Genomic DNA, 7,718 nt, shown 5'->3' with positions numbered 1-7,718 from the left:
TGTGCATCTCACCCTGGTTCCATCCACAGGAAAGAATTGCAATATTTATACAAACAATACTGAATATACCTTAACAAGCAGGTTTGAAAATTCGTTAGTCTCCGAAGTTGCAAACTTTTTCTCTTCCTCTTGTTAATACTTTGCAATACCGTTTCTAAAAATATTTAATCCCCATCTGTTTCTGGTTAGGTTTTTCATCTGTGGCATAAAGAGTCTGAATAATCAAGCGTAGCAGCTGTGATGTTTCTCCACCACAGTACCCTTTGTATCTCATCCAATCAGACTGGTCTGGATAGCAGGCTGCCTAATCACACTGATGAGTACCATTTAGTTTCACATGGAAGCAAGCTCTTTGGCTATTTTAGAGAAAAAAACAAAACTACACGTGGCAGAATCATTTGTTCAGGAAAATTGCAGGGAAGCATGCATACCATTTTTCTCTGACAGAGGCCAACTGACAGACAAAAAGAGGTGCTGGAAAAATATAAATAGGTCAGATCAATCTGTACAGATGACCTACAATTATTACAAATTTACTGGCACATTCTGCAGTCCACTGTTGTTAGAAATCATCAAATCTTTCAAAGCAAACATTCAAACTACAGAAACCACAGTTGGATGTTCAACTAACACACGAAACACATGATCTTTGCAACCTCCATTAAAGAAATCTATCACACTTATTAGCTGCTGACCTGTTCCTAATCCATTCACCTGAAACAATATTATTCAGAAAACCATTACTGAGCTAAATATAAAATACTGAGCCCTATAAAATATTTTAGGCTCCCCTTCAAGCTATAGAATATAGAAAAATTGCAATGGTTGTACAAAGGGATAGTCTGCTTAGAACAGTACACAGAAAGCTATCTTTTTTAGCCCTATGCAATCTAAGAGAATTTTAGATATGTCAAGTTCTGTGCTGCTACTCAGTGAGAACTGCAGTTCAAGGTGTTATTATTTGTTTCCCACCTGATGCTCTACATTCACCACATCTCAAAAAATTCCTGAACAATACATATATATGCAAATCCTAATACATTTAATATTTTATTACCTTCTCCTTCGTTGCTTTTTATCTCCATAGCCTCACTTTCAGATTCATATACTGCCACAGAATTATAATCTGTACTTATCCTCATTCTGTATTTCAACAGGGTTTGTGCTCTGTCCCTTCCAGTTACCTCCTGCCCCAGCTTATTTTTTCTACCTGTATCCTTTTATCTTTCTCTTTCTGCCATATCGTTTTAGATTTTCATCCTCTCGTTCAAATCTCTGCACAACTAAAGTCACTTCATAATCATCAAGCTTAATTCATACTACAGTGTCAACATCATAACAAGTACCTCTATCACATGACAACCCAGTTCAGTTTGTTTACTCCCCTAATTTTGTTTATACTTTCACCACATATTGTAAATTCATAGCAGAGAGTTCATCATATATAACAATGTAATTAATCCATACTTTAACAAAGGTACAGAACAGTACCTGCTCCTCCTGAATCCCACTCCTAAGTACTTAAGTTGCTCTAAAATGATGCTATTTGTTTCCATGGAGACTACAATTGATACAAAGAGCACAATAACACTATTCAATCAAGCACACTCTCAGCTGCAAAACACAATTTTTTAACATGGTTACTGCCACCGATAGCTATGTATTTTCACCAGCAATGAACAGGAGCCTCTGTGGAGATGACCCACTGTTTCACAGCTACAGTAACTGCATTGTTGCTAGGAAAATGTTGCCCACAGTCCACCTTTTGCTGTGTTTGTCCTGTCACAATCTATCTGTGTAAAATGTCAGTGCCTTTCCTGCTTGTAAGCTCCTTTCAAGTTCTAGTAGATCGCAATGAGGTCTTCCTGGAGTCTTCTCTTCCCCAAGCTAAACAGTCCTAACTCCCTTGACCTTTTATTACAGGATAGGTCCTCCAGCCCTCTGATTGGTATCTAAAGAACTAAAACACTAAAAATGTAAAGCTTATAATAAATAAAAAAATACTCCATTGAAAGTACTAGTCTTACAGACAAAGAACATTATCTTTAAGGCAATTGTAGCATAGCTAGCACTAAGTTTCATCTTTCCTCCCCAACAAATTTGCATGTTTCAGTTTTGTTGGTTCAGTTGAGTCTGTGGTATTAGGGAGGTCTGTATACAGCTCAGGTCATCAGAGTCCAATTCCATGAGCTGGGAAATGTGAACTTTCAGCGAAGATGGAAAAAGCAGTAGGCTGCAGGTATTCTTCTTTATATTCTTTCTCATAACTCATCTGTGTCAGCTGTAGCCCCATTTATTTCCCACACAATATCTCAGATCACCAGAGAGAAGCACAGAGAAACTTGTTTTGAAAGGGACTTCTGGAGGTGACCTCATCTAAGCCCCTACCCAAAGCAGGCCTATTAGATCAAGCTTCTCAGGGCAATTATCTTTCCATTTTGTCTCTTTCCACTCCCTCCATTCTTACAGCCACATCCCCCTTCTTTATGCCTTCGCTTCCCCACAGTATTACTTTTTACTACTGGGGAGCCAAAGCACTACGTGAGAATAAGAAAACCAGTCTATGGACAGGAGGAGAATGAGGATGTGGTAGAGTAGATAAGCTTTAGCAGGAGGTGGCAGAGCAGAAGGAAGGGTGGGAGGAGGTGCTGAGGAGACCAAGGTTATGCAAAGGATTGGGGAAGCGGCTTTGTGGTAGGAAGGAATGCAGTTTCTGTGCTTTAAGGGCTCCCTCTGAGCATTTGTTTCAACTCCTCAGTAGCAGCGCTCTAGCGTTCGTCCTATGAGAAGCCCTTTGACCACCAATGCCTTCGTGTAGAATACACTAACACCTTTGCTTTATGCAAAGCAACTAATGTCTGGATGCTGAGCTGGCCATTTGTGTATACAAATCATTTTGGGTTTTTTAGTTTTTTTAGGTTTAACTCACTAGTTTTCTGAATTTTGAGCACTTGCAGTTAGAAATAAAATTCTAAAATTCTTTGTTAGACATGCCCTTTTACTTTTTCACACCCAAACACTGTATCCTGTTCGTTTCTCAGCCATTCCCAGTTACTCAATCCCATCTCTTCTTTTAGGCTTTCTTCTCCTTTAGACGCAGCCATGGGATGCCTCAGTATTTATTGGCTGTTTTACTTTAATGTCCAGCTAGTCTGATTTCTTCCTCTCAGGTAAACTTTTCTCACACATGCCACAGTCATCTTCTCATTATGCAAATAGTTCTCAATTCCAATATACATAAGTTGCTCCAAAATTAATGCCTCCTATTTATTTCAATGGAAACTACAACTATAACACCATTCAGAAGAGCAAATTCTCAGGAAAATTCTAGGAAATCCAGAACAATCATCCCAAAAGAAAGTGCACATCACTTCAACCACCAAGGATTGTCATTTTGATCCAGGCTGCTAGTGGTTATCATGGCTGATAATAATGCAATCCAGGGAATTGTCACTCAGCCTCATATTGGTTCTATAGGTTCTGACAAACTTGCATATGCTGTTCTTTCTTTTCCTATGTGCGCATTCATGGGGCAAACTCTGTGATATTACAATGCTGCCACCATTGTTTGCAATGCATTAAAGCTGATATCCGGCTTTGTACACAGTTCTTTGTTTGTAATCTGACAGTTTGCATAGATGAACTCATGAGATGATCTTCATTTCATGGTGTGACAGCTGTACATGGTTACTGGGAAAGTGGCTTGTCTTTCATTTAACTGTCACTCCTGCTGAAACAAATTCCCACCACCTCACTATGCACATATCCATCACCTGGTGTCCCTAACTGTTCAGCAGCATCAATGAATACCAGTAGGTGAATTTTTTTTCCATAATTCAATTTCACACCTTTGCTTCATATACACTTCCATGTCAGAAACCATTTCTTTCAGACTGCCCCTCTGCTTCCATCTGTCATCTGAAAACAAAATATGACAGAATATTGGCTGGAAGTTTCAGTCCCTACCTCCATACCACCAACATCCATCTCCTACAACATGGGCTGAAATAATAAAAAAGGAGGCATCATTTTCAGAGTAGCCCTTGTATTTGTACAGATATTTATAGTTTCGCCATCCCACATCCTCTTACAGTTTCAGTCTCATCGCCTACTGACTCCCAGTTCTCCTCCCTTCAGTTTGTACTCAGTTGTACTGCCATTCAATATTCCTGTCTTTTGAGACCTATTTCAAACCCCTCCCACAACCTCAAACCTCATATTTTTCTCCCCACCCACACGCTTCCATCACCTGTTTTTATTTCCCTATCCCACTCTAGGTGGTCTGTCCCATTCCTTTCAGAAGGTACAATTCTTTCCCCTTCATTCATATTTTGGAGAGAAAAGTTATCTGGAACAAAAGATATACCTATTGTATGCTCTTAGTTCATATGGATTCAGCACAAGACCCCCGACAATCCAGAGATAATGCAGAGAAAATCCTGCTGAATCCTACCTGGGCCACCACTGATGCAGCCACAGCACTCACACAGGAGAATCTAAGAATCTTAGCATGTGTAAACTGCACCTTTTTCTGCAGCCCAGAATATGGAGCAAATCAATTCCATATTGAGTACCATGAAGCCAGTCAGAAGTACAGACCTGAAATGAAAGCTACTTAACTATCAAATGTCCAGAAAGATTCAAAATCTGGTACATAAAATGGGTTGGCATAAGCAAGTTCAGTCAAGCAGCGTCAGCATTACCCTGACCTAGCAAAGCCTTGTGGACTCCAGTTCAACTAGGGAGGTCAAGCACCTTTGCACAGTGCACCTCAGAGCTCTGCATTTCAAAAGCACAGAGGAAACACTGTCTGGGTTGTAGCACTTCAGTGTTGGGCCTGTGCTCTGCACACAAACAATTTGACTGTCCTTACAGACCTGCAGCTGCTGGAGCTACAAGTTAATTACATCTACCTCATCCTAAGAATCTGACAGATAACTGAGCTGCTTATTTTCACAAAACTAAGAGGCAGAGACAGAGATGAGAAATAATTGAAATAACAGAAACTAAAAGCAGAACAAACCCCAGGTAGATGGACAATATATGTATTTTCTGCCTGCATAGCTAAATATGGGCAAAGCTGTAACCATCTAAAAAACTAATCTTTCAGTGGGACACTAGGTAGTTTTACTAGAAGGATGTGCTGCTAACTTTGCCTATAAATAACATATTTTTAGTGTTTTGTGCTGCCGCTATTAAAAATCAGGAAGATAAATCACATGGTCTGTCACTACAGGCCATTTATTACTGTCATTTTTAAAACTGATTTTGAAACGCATGAGGAAAGTCACAGTCTGAGGCAGGGAACAATAATGTCAAACTTGTAAGATAATTCCGTTGACAAGAAAGGACATCATTTCCCTCTCATTCACTTTTACAGCAAAGTTCCAAAGGCATTTATTATATGCTGCTTTGTTTCATTTGAATACAGGAGGAAACTTGATGCACTTTCTAAAAGATCATCAAGTTTTGTGGTGCACCGATAACTACTCTTCATGATCCACTACACAAACGGATCTATTTTGGACTTGTGTAGACACCGCTACCAGATAATTCATTTGCATTGCAGTTTTGTTATTAAAAGTGGTTACTTAAATAAATAAATATAACGTAGAAAACGCTAGAAAGAATTATTATCACTGCAATGCTGCCACCTGGTAACCACAAGTGTAATTTCAGAGAAAACATTTATTTTGCACTGCCTTGGACAAGCTGACACTATTTTAAAATAACACCTTTTGTATCACAAAACTTGCAAATATTTCAGTGTGGAATAGGATTGTTTCCCCAGATCAGACCTCATTCTATGGTGCTCCTTCAACCTGGGGAAGAAGTAACTCATCTTCTCCCAAAATTAAACTTGATTTTGAATACTGAGAAGCATCTATGGAGAATAACCAGCAGCATTCAAGTTAAAATCGCCTGTTTTGAGCACACAAATGTTCAGAATTAAGACCACATTTAATAGCACTCACGTCCTTCTGTAGTTTGCTGAATTAAATCTATACCACTAAATGTTTACAAAAAGAAAAAAAAAAACAAAACAACACATATCTGTAGTAAGAAAGACCTGGAACAGAAAAAATAAAAATAAAAATGAAATCCTGAGCAAAGAAATCCAGTGGAATTAAAATGTCAGGTGTGATCATATGTGGAAAATTCACTTAAGAAAAGGGAATTGCTAATCACATTAAATAACAAATATTTATTTAAACATACATATGTACATACGTATACATATATAATTTGTGAAACATGAAAAGCAATGGGAAGTGGTTCCCAAGAGCTTATGAGTGCCCATAGCATTTTAAGTCTAAAAAGTTTCTACTTATCTATGAGAAGTAAGAGGGAGAAGCACAAAACAGTACAAACCTACTTATGTGATCACCTCTGGGATGAAACCTTGCACATGCCACTCCTACCATTAATAAACACTGCCTAACACAATCTAATATAGTCCATGATCTAGAATTCCTTTCTAATGCACAGTGGGAATGCTACGTTACCTGGTTATATATTTGGTAGTGACCTAACAACGAACCATATTTTATTATTTGGATTAGCATAAATTTATTTCCACTTCCCTTGGAAACAGCAGCGCATGGACAGCTTCTGGGATACTATGCACAAATAACACACACCTTAGAATTCAGTCTAATGAAAGTCTTCTGAAAGGAAACACGGCTTTGACCACCTCGTAAACTTCAACTCAAACATACAAATGCAGTTCATCTGTCAACCATGTGGTGTCAGGATTAACTCCCATCTGCCCTAGAGGAAGTAGGACCCCCTGTGGCCATTGCCATCGGGCACATGCCTGAGAGTTTTGCAGACAAATGTCTCACAGTAAGAAAGGAGGAAAAGAAGGAAAGTTTCTGTATCCAGTGTCAGGTACAAAAGTGTTTTGCACAGCTGAATTTTTGTTGTAAAAGAGTAGCAGTGCTCTGACAAAAGCACGGAAAGTAGCTGACATTCAGACACTGAATGGCAATTGTGTTCTCCCAGACAAGAAGATATTCAAGTTAGAAGTTAGAAAATTCAGACCCAAAATACAATCCACATTTCCATAATGCATATTTCAGTGGATGAATTAATACTATAAAACATCAAGTCCAAGGACTTAATAATGTCATTTTAGAAATAAATTAGTATCGAGGTGATTCAACACTACTGAGACTTCCAAGAACTTAAAAGAAATAGCCAAGATGTGCTTATAGCCAATATCTATTATTGTTCAGGACAAGATCTGTGTTAGATATGAATTATCCCACATTTAATTAGTCTAAGCTTCTCAGCTCTTGCTTTAAAGTACCTCTTACTGGACACCCGCAGATACAGTCCTAGAGAATGAGATAAATACTAGATGCCTGCATTTAAAAGGCTCTCTACTGAAGCACACATTTCCTTTAAACCCATGCAAATGGGTTTATTTCCACCTTCCACTGCTTTAGTTCCTGTTAATAAAGGCCTACAGTGCTAACTGAAAAAATATTGATGACTTGAACAATCTTTTGAATCCAGATTGAAGAAAACATCTCACTGTACAATGTATTTTATCGGTACAACCACTTTACAACATAACATACAGACTTTCAATAAAAATAATTATTTGCTAATATGCAATTGAAAAAGGATGAAATAGTGAAACTGACTTATTGAGTCAAAGTGATTCCTGAGAAAGTTAAGCATGTTCTGAAAGCAATTACAAGAGGTTCATG

Source organism: Excalfactoria chinensis, chromosome 5, assembly GCF_039878825.1.
Source record: "Excalfactoria chinensis isolate bCotChi1 chromosome 5, bCotChi1.hap2, whole genome shotgun sequence".
NCBI lineage: Eukaryota > Metazoa > Chordata > Aves > Galliformes > Phasianidae > Excalfactoria > Excalfactoria chinensis.
This window is presented reverse-complemented; position numbering follows the sequence as displayed.